Raw genomic sequence first — 17,158 nt, 5'->3', positions numbered from 1 at the left:
AAATTCCTTCTTCAATTACTGTTACTGGTTAGTACAGTTTGTTTGCTAACTTCTAAAACATTCCTTCGTACATAAATACAAGTAACTTATTTACATTCCCTTACATCGTGTTATTATATGCGCATTAAATGCATCTGCATTATATTTTCCAGTCATGCATACATTAGTTATGAGAGTTAAATATTTTACTAGGGAGAAATAGAGAAAAACATTTACATCAGGCTTCTACATTACGCGTTGCTGGCTTAACAACGCTTTGCTGCCGCCTCCTGCGTTGGGGACGGAAAAAGAAATTACTATTCTACTGGTTTATGGGTTACTAAGGAAATGCTATTCGTCCTTTCTTAAGTCACTTATTAGGGAACTCCCTTTTCATGGAATCGAAACGTATTAACGACTCATGTACTACATATGCCATTGTGTTGCTCATAATTGTTTACGTGTAGCTTTGTGTTCGTAACGCAAAAGTTTTTGGATTACGTCATGCTTACCCCTTTATGATTATGTGGAAATGTCGTCGTTTATTTTCGCATGTGACCCGGTATGAGTTGATTAGTTTTATTTGAGGTCACATACCTCCGTGTTCATGTGCACTTTGTAGTCTGTAGGTACGGGTAAATGTTTTGTAGTTGCACTGAGACGATGTATATTCTTATTCTTCATTTGCTTGATGACCAAAATATACACATAAACATACTAATAACTAATTCATTTCCTTGAGGTGCGGCTCGTTTTTTTCATTTGGTACCTGTAACACCCGAAGTAAATCTCTTCTGCTGCGCCGTGTCGATGCACTGGTCGCTGCAATATAAAAAACTTATAACTAACTTAAAAACTAATTGTGTTTCGTAGCTCATAGGCCACACATATACGCGGTCATCACATTCGGTTGCAGACGTTTCTCATATTTCATTCTTATTTGTTTATATATTTATCTACTTGCATTTGTATTCCTTTTATTCATTTACCCTACAAAGAAAGTTACTTTCACATCTGCTATGGTATCTTATCCTTTTATTAGCTAACAAGTCCCGTATGCTTCGTTGTAATGATTTCTTTTAATCCTAGTTACTATGTACATATTTTAGTATTGACGCAACTTCGCATGTTGATATAAATGTAATATTATATTTCTTCGTTCCCTGATAGTAAATATAGTTGTCACGCGTTATTATTTATTTTGAAACTGGGCTTAATACTTGTGCAGCTTTGCGTTTCTATTTGGTAGCGCAAGGTCAATGTCTCCTCCCTAGTACTGACGTAAACATGCATTATTGAGCGCGCACAGCTGAGTCGTACGCTGTTCCAGTTTACATTTTGCTTCGTGTGAAGCTGTGTTTTTTCACTTCCTCCCAAACAAATGTTTGTCTTTGCTTACAAAAGAAGAAAATTACTTGAGTCTATACACATTTCATTTAAAAATACACATAATAAAATTTCTTACTTATAAAACTATGACATTGTTTATAAATATATTTTATGACAAGAAAACTTCTGTGACTTTCTGAAAAGCTTTTAAGTCTTTGTGAGGGTGGAGACATTTGTCTCTACCTGTTCTTTCATATACCAGCCAATAAGTTCCAGGATAAAGTATTTTTGCAATAATATAGGGCCCTGAGTATAGTAACTGCCATTTTTGTTCAACTTACCGATCTTTGTCGATTTGGGATGTGTTCTCAAGAGGACTCGTTGCCCTTCGAAAAAATGTGTAACTCGTTTTAACTTTTTGTTGTATATTCTCTTTCTGTATTCTGCTCTATTCTCCAGCGTAATTACTGCTCGTTTGATTTTATCCTGTAAAGTTAACACTTTAGTGGGTAATTTTGGTATGGGTGATTCCCATTCGTCAGTTTGCTTTGTGGTAAACATAAGTTCATTAGGAGTGAAACCTGTGGAAGAGTGGGGGAGATTGTTTACTATTTGCATAAATGGAGTCACGTTTTCAATCCATCGTGAATGTTTATTATGAGCGTAAATCCTTATAAATCAATTGAGTTCTTTAAACACGCTCTCCACGGGACTTGCTTCTTCTGGGTGGAAAAAACTTACCATGATGTGTTTAATGCTCTGTGTGCTCATGAATTGTTTCTATTTTCTTCCTACGAAATAGGCTGCATTGTCTGTTAATATGACTTTGGGTTTCCCTACTCTTCGTAAATAATCCTCTTCATTTCTCCTTATGATGCTACTGGCTGTAGTGGTTTTGATAGCATAAAGTTTGATGTATTTTGTGAAAATATCACAAAGAGCTATTATGTATTTTACACCACCTTTTGCTCTAGGATATGGCCCTGCGATATCGAGAGAAAACATTTTCAGTGGTGCTTTGGTAAAGATGAAGCATAATCTGTGTGATGTATTGCAAGCAATACAGTAAATTAATACTTGGAGACAAATCCAGGCTAGGATTTGCAGATTAATTCCGAACAGAGCTCTACAAAAGTTAACCTGTTGTCAATATAGTAGGGAACAGGGGATTCAGGAATCGTTAATAAATTATGTACAGCGAGTTAAAATGAGCGTAGTGGTCTTGCAGTTGACATATACCGAAGAGCATGTAGCACATCAAAGATTTAGAGTCACTTATTTTGCTCCAGAAAGGTGTCCACTATTCGTCAATACACATTTTTGATAACATACCAACAGCCATAAAAACATTACTGATAATAAAGTTAAGTTTAAAACGAGTCTAAATGAACTATTGATGGCCAACTCCAATTTTTTAGCAGAACCAAGTGATGCATGTGAATTATTAATAATATCTCATAACGTGAATATTGTGTAGAATCTGACTTCTGTACAAATTTTGTGCAGTAATGCGACCATCGTAATAAGAGCTATATATATATATATATATATATATATATATACGAGGGCAGTTCAATAAGTAATGCAACACATTTTTTTTCTCGGCCAATTTTGGTTGAAAAAACCGGAAATTTCTTGTGGAATATTTTCAAACATTCCCGCTTCGTCTCGTATAGTTTCATTGACTTCCGACAGGTGGCAGCGCTGTACGGAGCTGTTAAAATGGCGTCTGTAACGGATGTGCGTTGCAAACAACGAGCAGTGATCGAGTTTCTTTTGGCGGAAAACCAGGGCATCTCAGATATTCATAGGCGCTTGCAGAATGTCTACGGTGATCTGGCAGTGGACAAAAGCACGGTGAGTCGTTGGGCAAAGCGTGTGTCATCATCGCCGCAAGGTCAAGCAAGACTGTCTGATCTCCCGCGTGCGGGCCGGCCGTGCACAGCTGTGACTCCTGCAATGGCGGAGCGTGCGAACACACTCGTTCGAGATGATCGACGGATCACCATCAAACAACTCAGTGCTCAACTTGACATCTCTGTTGGTAGTGCTGTCACAATTGCTCACCAGTTGGGATATTCAAAGGTTTGTTCCCGCTGGTCCCTCGTTGTCTAACCGAACACCATAAAGAGCAAAGGAGAACCATCTGTGCGGAATTGCTTGCTCGTCATGTGGCTGAGGGTGACAATTTCTTGTCAAAGATTGTTACAGGCGACGAAACATGGGTTCATCACTTCGAACCTGAAACAAAACGGCAATCAATGGAGTGGCGCCACACCCACTCTCCTACCAAGAAAAAGTTCAAAGCCATACCCTCAGCCGGTAAAGTCATGGTTACAGTCTTCTGGGACGCTGAAGGGGTTATTCTGTTCGATGTCCTTCCCCATGGTCAAACGATCAACTGTGAAGTGTATTGTGCTACTCTTCAGAAATTGAAGAAACGACTTCAGCGTGTTCGTAGGCACAAAAATCTGAACGAACTTCTTCTTCTTCATGACAACGCAAGACCTCACACAAGTCTTCGCACCCGAGAGGAGCTCACAAAACTTCAGTGGACTGTTCTTCCTCATGCACCCTACAGCCCCGATCTCGCACCTTCGGATTTCCATATGTTTGGCCCAATGAAGGACGCAATCCGTGGGAGGCACTACGCGGATGATGAAGAAGTTATTGATGCAGTACGACGTTGGCTCCGACATCGGCCAGTGGAATAGTACCGTGCAGGCATACAGGCCCTCATTTCAAGGTGGCGTAAGGCCGTAGCATTGAATGGAGATTACGTTGAAAAATAGTGTTGTGTAGCTAAAAGATTGGGGAATAACCTGGTGTATTTCAATGCTGAATAAAACAACCCCTGTTTCAGAAAAAAAAGTGTTGCATTACTTATTGAACTGCCCTCGTATATGATGATGATGCTTGGCTACAATAGCCTAAGAATCATCATACGCACCTAAGTAAACTGAGCATTTAATATATATATATATTTGATGATGCTTGCCTACAATAGCCTAAGAATCATCATATGCACCTAAGTAAACTGAGCATTTAAAATATGGCGATCAGTTTTATATCCTTCTAAATGTAAATAACCTTCAAATTTTGTTTTTTCGACCGATTTCACAACCACAACAGCAATTTCATTACGGATTTGTGGAAGTTACATTAACATATCTGTTCTTACTTTGTAAATATTTATCGTATATTCTTTTTTCTGACATTTTCCACATGGCAGAGGGTCTCTTCACTATGGATCAATTGGCAAGGAAAGTACATCTAATCTGATTCAGATTAGGGGAGTTGAACCCCAAGAGTAGACAGAGAGCGGCATTTTATCAGGTCCCTAAGACGTTGGCTCAATTAAAGTAGATAGTATGTCAAAAACAGGCAGCGGAATTCGTGGATTAGTGCAGGGATGTCTACGCTGTGAGGAGAAGAGTTTTTGATAGTAAAGAGTTAGATGGGTAAAATCTGTCAGTAAGGCACACCAAGAAAACAGTAAATCATAATGGCATATCGAAAGGGACTCATCTAAGGTAATGTGTTGGATTTGGTGTGAGCTTGGACATGTAATAGGGAAATTATAGGAAAGAAGAGCTGAGAACTTGCGTTATGGCAATTACAGCAAGCACAGGGCTGGTTGATTCAGGGAGGATAAGGGAAATCCACGTTTGCAATTTGCATGTGCGGCACTGAATAATCAGTCAGTACATTGCGGAATTTAGGCAGTATTATCTTGGCTATTGACTATAAATGGTTTTCGGAGCATTAGCTAATCTGTAGCTGGGGAACGTTGGTAGTAGATAAGAGGCAATGGAATCGAGTTGTAACGCCGGAAAAGCATATCCTCCTATTTTCATCTATTGTACTATTATTTTTTTCCTTGTTTTGTTACCTCAAGATATGACATTTCTGTCTCTTTATATATTGTAATTGCTTTACTGTTTGTATATATATATTTATGCATTTATGTCGATGTATAATTGGTTTGTTTCGTAAATATTATTTGTATTTTTACGCTGGGTCTTGCCTAGGGAAAACTGCTATCGAACGATTACATCGATGGGTCGTGTGAAGAATCAAAGTGTGTAGGATCTTTGGGAGTGTTAACTCTGCCGCGTGGGGCGCGGGCAGAGAGAGTCTGGCGGGAGTAGCGAGTGGAGCAGGTGTTGTGTGACGCTCCCGCGAGTTGCCGCGCTTTCGGGGTTTGGCAGCATGTAATTGCGCTCGACTCGCGATGATTGTTTCTGACATGGTGTCGCGGACGGGAAGCATTAGCTGGCGCACATCAAGAGCCCATTTCGCCTGGTGACCGTGTCGAGAAGAAGGCGCGCCAACATCCAGCTTCGGCAACAGCGACGGCCGACAATGAGTGACTGTCGCCACCTCCTCGATCGACGGCTTCAAACCTTCAATCAACCAACAAGGAAGACTAAAAGCACGTAAAGTTTCAGAACTGTATGGCAGACCTCAGCTTTTCAAATTGTTCCATTTGCCTCGCAAAATTACAGCAACTTAGCATGAACCTTTGTTGCTCATTGTCCCAATTGCATTGCCAAGCAGGGTCCCTTCCTTTTCCGAAATGAACCCGAGTGTCGTTGAAATTCAAACACCAGCATTAAAATACTATAATTAGATTTCACTGCTTTAATTTCAAAGTTCAGTAGCTGGCTACAATATTTAGGTTACACGAGCACAAATTTAGAGTGCGAGTTTTGTTAGCATATTTTAGCTTACCTGTGACTGCAGCTCAGCTTGGTACGTACTAAATTTTACTATTGTTAATAGTTCAGAATCATTTAATTCAAGTTCAAAGTAAAATCTCTAGTTTCTAAATTGCGTAGAGTCAAGTTGCTTTTGAAATGATTGTTGAGGTAGTCCAAGACTAACCGTATTTTACTGGATTTCGATGTGCTTCAGAAAGAAAGCTCACTATTAACTTCAGTCACTAAATTAACTTTAGATTGTCCGGTTTTATTAATTCTTTTGCTAAATTAAGTCAGAGTGTAGCGAAATTTATTACTTCTGACAAACTTTCAGTTTTCACACTACACGTGTCAACCTTCAGTTGCCACGCTTCTAGTGTTAATTATATGTGTAATAACCTTTCTTTTTCAGTTACTATAGTAATTGTCCTTAGGACTGGCGACCGTGATTTCCCCCAAATCTCAAATATCTAATTACCGCTAGTTAATTGTTAACGTAACGGCCGCACATTTACTTTCTTTATTAACTTTACCCCTTTTCAAAATTAATTTCCACCAGTTTCATTTGCATTTTTCCTTTCATTTAGATGTAACCCTTTCCTCCCTCTTTACCGATAGATTAACTTCGGTGACGATTGCTTTTCCCAAATTTCCATTAGGTACACGCGGTTTAATTTTTCACTGTCATCAAGGTCGATAAGTGAGGGGGGAGGTTACAGAGTTAAGACAAGCACTGAAGGTGGCCTCTGTTTTAACACTACCGGACTTCAATGTTGAAATCATGTTTCAGGTGGATACTTTAGCTCCAGGGATAGGATCGGTTTTGTTACTGGAACAAGAAGGGAACAAGAAGGCAGTCGCCTAAGCCTGAACCAAATTGAATGAACTAGAAAGAAGGTACGTTATTTATGAAATGGAAGCTCTGGCAGTTTTGTTCGGCATGGGGAAGTTTTGATACCCTCTCGAACCCCACAACGAGGCGCTCAAGTGGGTATTAGCAAGACCATGGAAAACCAGTCGCATTGCCACTTGGGTAATTTTGAAGTCAATAGTATTAGGTTTCGGAGAAGGTGGATGCCGATGGGCTGAGGCGGATATATGAGTGTAGAGAATAACCCAGCGGACCATCAGCTGGGAGATTATTGTGGTTCGGGTTCGATGCCGATTTCGATTCTCATTCAGTATCCCAACATATTTCGCTACATTACTCCAGGAAAGTGAAACTATAGAACCCTATGTTTTGAGAGAGAAGATCATGTGCCATAAATCATGGGGAGTAATGAGTTTTAATAGTGGTACGCAAGGAACTGGTTGTGTTGTTGTTACCGTATTTCCGTGGATCTCCCATGGGAGGATAATTAGGCGTATATAAGGCATATGTGAAAATCAACCAGTAGTTTATATGGCCACATATGGATAACGACATTTGTAAAAGGACAGCTAGCTGTGATGCGTGTGTTGTCAGTAAACTGTTCCAGAACAATAAGATAGGATATTTGGCGCCGAAGCCAGCAGAAATGCTTTTTCAAAGAGTTTATATCTATTTTGTGGGCTCATTGCCTACTTTGGAGGCAGAAAACAGGCTTATTTTGGATCGTGCGTATGCGTTTACGTAATTTGTCTGGTTATTAACGATAGACAGGTGACAGCAGAAATACTGGCCCAAAGTTTACGAGGGTTGAAGGTAGCTTTGGGGTTCTACAGTTTATAGTGACCGTCATGTGACTTCGTTTACTGCACATGGTTTCAGGTAGTTTTGACCGAGCATGGAAGTACATCACATAGCAATAATACTTATTATCCTATCACATCTCACGTGGAGAGTATTAACAGAAACCTTAGGGCGGCCCTGACAGCCTATCACAGCAGTGTCCACAGTGAATGATATTGTTCGCTCCCTTGGTTGACAGCTCGCTTCATGAAAGTCATCTGTCTATACCCGAGAGTTTGCTCCGAGCGGTCTAAGGCGCTGCAGTCATGGACTGTGCGGCTGATCCCGGAGGAGGCTCGAGTCCTCCCTCGGGCAAGGGTGTGTGTGTGTTTGTCCTTAGGATAATTTAGGTTAAGTAGCGTGTAGGCTTAGGGACTGATGACCTTAGCAGTTAAGCCCCATACGATTTCACACACATTTGAACATTTTTTTGAGAGTTTGCTCCTGCGCTACCGTACATCAACTCTGCTATGAAACTTATGGTTATTGATGACCTATTGCCTGAAAAAGGGATGTGCATTAGCTGACTGGACGGAGGAGGCTGACTAAGAGGAATATTTGGGACGCTGATAAGAAGGAAGCCATAGGCTATCTATTGTGGGGTGCCGGCCGAAACCCTATTGAGTTGTTGACCGTGTCTCTATTTGGAATTTTCAAGGTGTTAGCAAGGCCTCTGAAAGGGTCACCAAGAAATTGTTTCCCAGGTTTAAGGGTCCATTTGAGATTAAAGGCTTTCTTACATGATAGTCACTGTTTTTACAGGGAGTCTGCAATGGAAAGTCACTATTTTCTTAGGGAATCTGCAATGGGAAGTCATTGATCACCCGCCTCAGACTAATCTGGGTTCTCAGGGCTAATCTGGTTCTTCACAGCAGATTGCCAAATTAAGAAAGGGGGGAGGGCGTTGTATGTGCCAAGCGTGGCACTGTCTTGCCTAGGTTTCTAGATTGACAGTACTTCTGGTTGGGACAGTGTTTGTCAGGTGGTGCATACAGCAAGGATCTTTAGTCTCCATACATTAAACAGTGATTGTGCACTAACTCACCGGAGCAGACTTGAGTCGTAGGAGCCTGTGATACAGTGTCAGTGCTCTTGCTATGTCAGACACACTGAGGAAATCGGTCAATGTTGTGTACTATGCTACCTAGCATTCTTCTCCTGAACAGGTACTGTAATCTAGTTGTTGCTAAATCGCCGTTTTCCGACAGCTATCTGTGAACAGTGCATCACTAGATTATGTTCGAACTAAGCATATTCTGGCTGAACACAGTGTATAATGTTGCTGCATACGATACAGATTAGTTCTGTCGGTGTATGAGTAAGAGGACAGTCGATAGCCTAAATGCTTTTGTACGTAGTGATTAATGATGTCATATTAGTGGATGTGGGCAATAAAAGGAACACACTTTTTTAAGAAAATAAGAGAACGTTGTAGTCTGTTTCTTATACTGAACTCCGTCAGATTAGTCTGTGCTATTTCCTCGTAACTGTACATGCTGAAGTGGCCTAATGTTCAAACACCGAGTTACATGTAATGAGGGAATGCAATGGCTGAGGGCCATGGGCTACACAATGAAATCTACAGTTTCTTTATCATTCTAGTTTACTTTAATTCACATTTTTATGAAGCTGCTCTCACCGACTTGTTCCTATATGGTGTTTCTTAAGCATGATTATTTTAATTTGTTTAAATTGTACTTTTATTTCAAATTATTGTTATGAAATTAGACGTTATCGCTTTTCTGTGTACGACGCAACTTTCGGGATATTGCGGAAACACCTTTAAAAATTTTCAGCGCGTACCCTCAAAGAAATTACAAGGTACTTAGATGAATGACTTACTCTCAGGTATTATCTAATGAATTTCTGCTTCTCTCCATCTTTGCATGAGAATGGAGGTCACATTTTTCCATTAAAATATGGTTCAGTTTAAAATGTGAGTCGAGAATTAGTAATTTGTCATTGGTGCATGCTACAGAACGAATTCCGTCAATTATTCCAGAATAAGACCACTCATCGGCAGCGGAATTTAATCTGAAAGTTCATGAAAACTCGAACCGAAGATGAAGGTCTCAATATTCTAAAGTTTTGATATGATTAGGACATCCTGCAAGGATAGCAGGGTTCTCAGATCATGTTCATATTTCAGCCTCCAAGAAAAGTTTATTGTGAGGATATTTAATGCAGTTACCAGAAATAATTTCTTTTAATGACTCATAGGTAAGCCGGCCGGGGTGGCCGGGCGGTTCTAGGCGCTACAGTCTGGAAACGCGCGACTGCTACGGTAGCAGGTTCGAATCCTGCCTCGGGCATGGTTGTGTGTGATGTCCTTAGGTTAGTTAGGTTTAAGTAGTTCTAAGTTCTAGGGGACTGATGACCTCAGAAGTTAAGTCCCATAGTTCTCAGAGCCATTTGAACCACTCATAGGTAAATAACATCTACACTGCCATGTACTTGGTCAAAGCCTAACAATGCATTCACCATACAATGTGTACAACAAGCACCTGTTTCTGAAATGCACTCAAAAACAGCACTAGCGTATATCGTAATGGAAGTCTGTTAACCTGATAGAGCGTCAATCTTCATTAACATCAAGAATTTTAGTTAAAATTCTATAGAGTATCATAAATATTTTAAACTGGTAACTTAGTATGGTTGCCTGAAGTAAATTATTTGGTTTGTACTGTTTCATCTGACTGATGCACATTTGTAGCCCTCCTGTGGGGCTGGCTACCTGCAGTAGTATAGTACTCCCTCACATGTGAAATGTTTTACTTGTATACAAGGAACTGTAGTCTCCAATTTTTCAAGGTAATGAATTTGTTGCGAAACTTTTTCTGATTTCATCAAAGCGTTGGTTCCGGCGGAGTTTCGAGTCCTCTCTCGGGCATGGGTGCGTGTGTTTGTCCTTAGGATAATTTAGGTTAAGTAGTGTGTAAGCTTAGGGACTGATGACCTTAGTAGATTTAACACACATTTGAACATCAAAGAGTTTCATAAATACTGAATGATTTACAACTAATTTGCCTCACACTGTACGTGTTTTACAAGTAATTATTACTTCTTTCAAGTAATTTCAATAACCTCTGAGGTTTGAACAATGTGACTAGTAGAATTTTGGTCTTAAAATGACATCAAAATCGCACCTTCGGAGTCTTTGGTTATTGTAATTACTCTAAAAAAGAAATAAAAACAGGTAAATATAATTTGAGAATGGTAAGAGAACTAAATCTTCGTCTTTGAATCATTCTCACCATTCTCATGGGGCGCGAAGATTTACTTCCGTTCGTGAATTATGAGTAAGATGCCAAAATATATATATATATATATATATATATATATATATATATATATATATATATATATATATATATGTCCGCAGCTGAATTCATGTTCACACTCTGAAACATGAACAGTTTCTATCGCACTACCCAAAACAGATTCTTAAATTTCCAAATTAGGAAGCATTTCCATTCCAACTACTTACTAGTACGATACTGGATACCATTTCCTGATATACGTATTTACGCAGACTCTTTTGACGATCTACACCATTTACCTGCGTTTAACGTCATCTTCGTAACATTAGGCTAAGCGTCAAGGTTATATAAGTACTCAAACAATGAGGTAACATCATTCACATGTTTTCAATCATAAAAGCGAAAAATGGAGAGAGTGAATAAATTATAACGCGGAGTCATAGGAAGGATCATCAGTCTCGGATACTTGATGACAGAGATTTCAGAACCAACTTACTGCGACGAACAAATATCACTGAAGCACTTATTCCACTCACTGGGACCAATAAATTCAAAAATGCAGTGTAGGCACCAGTCCTCAAACGTCTTACTCAGATATTGCAGAAAACTACTCTTTTGGTACGACATACCTTGTTAACCGTGGTCGTCCTGCGGCACGGAAGCAACTGATGACAAGACCAAATGCATGAGGTAGCTATGAATCATTCGAACGACGTGTGATGTAATTTCATAAATTCTGTACTGAGATACGAAAGGAGACTGTATGTTCGTGGTTGAAAGTGGCCGACTGGAGTCTCTTTGTTTCCTAATATGCATTTATTATACTATGTTATTTTCATGTTAGTGAATATATACTTCTGACAGTCTTAACAGACACATGATCTTTCGCATCTGGTATCAGATACTCATAATGCACTTTCATGTTTGGATATCAGTTATTGAATCCAAATTATGCTTTTCTGTCTCATTTATCCATCCAAATTTGTTTTTCCTTCAGTTAACTCTTTAAGTGATGGAAGGATTTTCCAGTATAATAATGAAATACTTCTCAGTAGTATTCTTAGGGATTAGCAGTGAATAATGCTGCTGAATTTATTGTGTATTTCTAAGTATACTCTGAGGTATGGGGTGGTAAATATTCATGTCAGTGATTCAGAAGAAAAAAATTGTAGATAGTCTTTCCAGTTGTTTATCGGTGGTATATATATCTAGCCGTGTCACTTAAAGGTTTAGTTAGGAAACAGAATGAAGCAACAATGTTAGTGACATAATATCCTACACGATGGATGGCCTTATTAAGGTACTTAATTACAATTTATAAGTGGCGGCTGGCATATGAGTCATTACATCCTCTTGATTACATCGCACACCAGAGTGCAGGCTTTCCAATCGTCTCATGTCATCCAAGCGAACGCACCCAAATGTGTATATTTCAATTAATACTGAATTAATTAAAATAACCTTCTGCAGCACAACTAAGTTCTAGCTCTGTTGCCTTGAGCCACTTTAAACAATAGAAACGATTTTTTTTTAATTTTGTTTATTTATTTTTTAAGAAATTTGTCTACAAATATAGAATGACTGACGTATTTTAATTTATTGAACTGACATCTAACTTTGTTGCATGAGTTCTTGGTATTGGTGGGCGAGCTGAACTCTAGGTAAAATAAATGACTAATTACCTACGAAAATTAGATATATGTCGAGATGATATCTGCAAAACTTCACCATCTTCTGCTGTCTCTTAGATGATTACCGGGATGTTAAACACTAACTTCCATTTCCTTACATTCTTTTACTTGAGTTATATGAAAGAATAATCGATAGACAGATCCTTGTTATAATAAAAATCAATAAATCGTCTGGAAATCCGAATATGTCCTTGTTCTAGACGTGCTTTTCATATAACGCAGTATGGAAAAAAATAATAACTGCATGGTTAGGTGCAAAAAATTCACAGAAATTCACTTATCTGATTCTCCAGCTTTTGCTGGAATGCGTGTTGTTTTCCGTATTTCCTTCAAATTTAACTAATAAAGCTTCTGAAAGTACCGTACGGCATTGACATTTTGTTTAATATTTATATACTCAGAAAACTGTCGTGTTTTTCGACTTACACAGTTTTGGTAGGGATACCACACGCATATAGGTTTTCCACCCCCTTTAAATCTCACCGCATACTATATGTTCGAACAAAAATTCTGAAAATAAAATATGAACTATGTATTTATTTGCTCGCACCATCATCCTTTGGGAACGAGTGCCCATCTGGCAGATATGAAAAGTCACAAATCATAATGCGACGCTGGGCCGGACGCCCTACACGCAGATTACGTACACTACGCACAACCGAGCCACCGAATGCGGCCCGGAATACGTGTAGCGCGGCGAATCAAGGGCACTTACGGCCCATTCAGCGACATATTGCCTCCGGCCGCTCGCTCTCCACCCCGTTAAGTCCGGAATCGAAAATCGACTGCTGCCGCCGATATTGGCCGCTTTCGCCCAAGTTACACACGCAATCGAATGCTCCCTACGAGCGTTATTAATAACCGTCGGACGGCGCGCGCTCTGTTCAAGTTTGCGGCGATATTGCGTGTCAAGGCAACCCCAAAATGGACCGTATCCGCGACTGTTAATATAGTCGGACCGAAAGCATGTTACTGCACTAATAACACCGCTGAAAGAGTGCTGTAGGGAAAGAAGTTCCCCTTTTACCAGGCTATGCTAGTTGTTGTTGACTTCAAAGCAATTTGACTATCCCTTTTTTCATATTGGCTCTATAGAAGCACTGACTTGGTAATAAATACACTTCAAGTGCTATACGACGTCCCTAAAGTACTGTGCAACCACAGAACACAATAACTGGATCAGTAACATCTCTAGTGCACCGATACAGTTTTTTTTTCTGCGTGAAACTGGCGTTAAGGATACGGATATGGTATAACAAGCAAAAGTGTAGTGTTTGAAGGAGTTATACTGATAACAGGCTAGGCACTCAAATAGAGACAGATGTCAAACACTATACAGGAAAGAATTGCGTTCTCGACCGTCAGTACTTGAGTTGTCCATGAACTACTACGGAACGAGTAGCGCAGGTGTAGAGGGTCATACTGAACAACACAGAAAAATGCTAATCACATCAGATATGCGCATTCATTACAGAAGTTTGTCCAAAGATCTGTGCAAGACGTTGTATATAAAACAGGGAACTTCAGAAAAGTCTTAAGCTGTAGACGTATCAGTTGGGATTACTGCAGGTAATTAAATCAGAATAATTAGAAGCACTTCTTTGGTCTTCTAATCATTTTTCTACAAGATACGCGCATGTTGATGTACACAGGCATATTGAAAAGTAACGCCTTCAAATATTTTATGTGAAAGCTCGTCGGTTCTTGATGGGGTACTATTATATAAAATAGATTTCTGCTAAACATGATCCAGTTATTAAGGCTTAGGCAGGCAATTAAGTGTCGTAGTCAAAGTTTCACAAGGCGTGCCAGTTATTTCATTCATTTACGGTGTTGGCCTTGGTTAAAATAAGAAACCGCTCACAAAGTCGTGTTTACAACGATCACCGACCTATAATCCGCATTATTATAAGAATGCTTATCATGCAGATGAGCAGTAAATAACTTTTCTAAGAACTAATCAGTCAGCACTGCTCGCATGGGGATAGTCGCGCATGCCATGACCAACTGCCTACCTCCATCAGTTACTGGGGCACTATTCGTGACAATCCGACAATGCACGGGCTGTTAATATCTTATCTGATTTTAAAAATGTTGTATTTAGAGTATTTTAATAAGCATATACTAACGAGTTTATAACCCCTACCTCTACTATTGCAATTTACCATGCTTTTACCTAAATAAGAGAAAAACCTGTCTCTACGTTGTCAAGTATACTACACACCAACGGAACAAACAGTTGTGTTGCGGGAAAAGCCACGTACAACCATCTTCTTAATATTTAGTTTAGCTTCTAAATAAAGTACAGTATGGGAGGATAGTCCTGTTAATAGGAAAAGCTAATCAATAGAGTTACCCCTTTTACAGGATTTGACCATGTGATGTGACTAATAGATAAGTATATGAGACTATTCAATTCTCTTCCTAGGATTTTACGGCGCTGTTAAAAAGAAACGCAGTACGAATAATATTATACTGAAGCTAGGACAACTCAATTCCAAGTTCATTTAGTGGTTTGAAAGATGTACTAATGGTCGCCAGCCTATTCAGGCAATGAAACAGTGAAGTGTTGGAAAAGCAGAAGTATGAATTTTGCCTACTTTCTTCCACTGTTTAATTTGGTTCTACAAATTAAATATTAATCCACGTAAAGGATACCGGTGCAGACACTGAAATTTCTTTTTGACTACAACACCGTTATACATTACGTTTTCAAAAGAAAAAAGCACGATATATAAGGAAACTAAAAAAAATTTGGCCAGAGGGGATTTATAGAAAAGCATTTTCTATAATAACTTAATATTTAGATACTAAAGCATACACTTTTTATACTGAACATTTCACTTCGAGAGAACCTCTTTTGCAATGGAATTTACTTTCAGGAGCTATTATTCTTTTAACTAAATATCTACAGTCATTTACCAGATTCTAGTAACTTGCCTACATTCTGATTGAATTTTACGTAAGCAGAATTTTATTATAACACTTTGAAATTGTTAAGAAAACACAAAAAAAATTTAAATGGTGCCTCTCTATATTAGCTTGGCACGTCATAAGTCTGTAACATAGGATACTCGGATTCATCAAACACCGGGAAGGAACCCTATATAGGTGTATGATTAGGATGAAATAGCAGGGTGAACTAATTTCTTTAAATTTCAAGAATGATTATTAAAACACAGTTGAAATTAATGTTTCAAGCTGTACAAAAGTAAATTTACTAAAAAAAAGTTTTATCTGGTGGCTGTAAGCCTGGCAGTGGCGAACAGTTATGGCGGCTACACTACCCACAGTACGATCTGAAAGTCTCTTGCTGTATGGGCTTAATTTCTCTTCTTGGCGTCATTCAATTCTACATCCAGGAGCCCAACAACTCGCAGATATGCCGTAAGCCGTTTGCAGTCTCCACCCGAGGCATTTTGCGCTAATTTGCAGGCAAAGCTTCTCCTGCTCCACAGAGGTGTTGCCTCAAACACTGCTGCCTACAGACTGTGTTACTTACTTCTCGCGCTTGCTCTACGTAGCGCGCCAATCCGCCCTTGCCACCTTTTCCACTCCCCAGAGATATTTTCGTTTTGAACAAAAGCACTCCAGCTTTTACGTAACACCTATTTCTTATATTGATGCAAAGCGTGACCATTTCTCAAATTGTCAGATTTACATCAACATGAACAATTTATACACACAAATATTTTTAAGTACGAAAAGGTCATCAGAAAAAAATTATTTAACATAATAAACAGTTTACATAGTATTTTACTTAAATTACTCACATTCAATGAAAGGAACTTCAATCTCCAGCATAGTACAGTTTACTTTACATATAGAGAAAATATAGTACCAATAAGCGAATATTTTTAAAGCAAAAAAAGTATAAAAAATCTAAATGAACCATAAACAAATATTGTCGTAAGTTCACTGAAGAGTGATTTTACCCTTTTGTAAATTCTTATTTGGTGGCTTGTTTAATGAATATGGTACTGAAGTTACAGGATTTGTTACGCCATCGGTGCCCTAATGGCCAATCAGCAGGTGGCGTAATTCACTGGTGCTTTCAAGAGCAATAAAGCAATTGTGGCTGTGTGAACCAGAAATTTTACAATACTCAAAGTTTCCCACTGAAGAATCAGCCTTTGATATTTCTCCAACTTTCACATTGAAATCCTATACTGTAATCTTATAGTGGGATTTATTGATTTTTTACTCTGTGTTGTTCATTAAATGTGAGCACGTTGATGTGAGACGTCAGTGATTTCCATGGCTCAAATTTTATTTTTAAAACGGCTCTTGCTACGTTGTCTGTAATTCCTACAATAATCTGTAATAATTATTTTAATTTTCTTTTGTTTACAATAAAACATTAACGTGTACTTCCATCATGTCCTCTCCCCTGGACTGAAACATATCCCTGTACTAAAACAAATGTTCTGACGTTAATTACATTTGATCTCTTTCACTACACTTCCGACAATCGTGCTGCACTCT

This window comes from Schistocerca americana, chromosome 5 (genome assembly GCF_021461395.2).
Source record: "Schistocerca americana isolate TAMUIC-IGC-003095 chromosome 5, iqSchAmer2.1, whole genome shotgun sequence".
In the NCBI taxonomy this organism is placed as follows: Eukaryota; Metazoa; Arthropoda; class Insecta; order Orthoptera; family Acrididae; genus Schistocerca; species Schistocerca americana.
The sequence above is the reverse complement of the archived record's forward strand: the minus strand, read 5'-3'. Positions refer to the sequence as shown.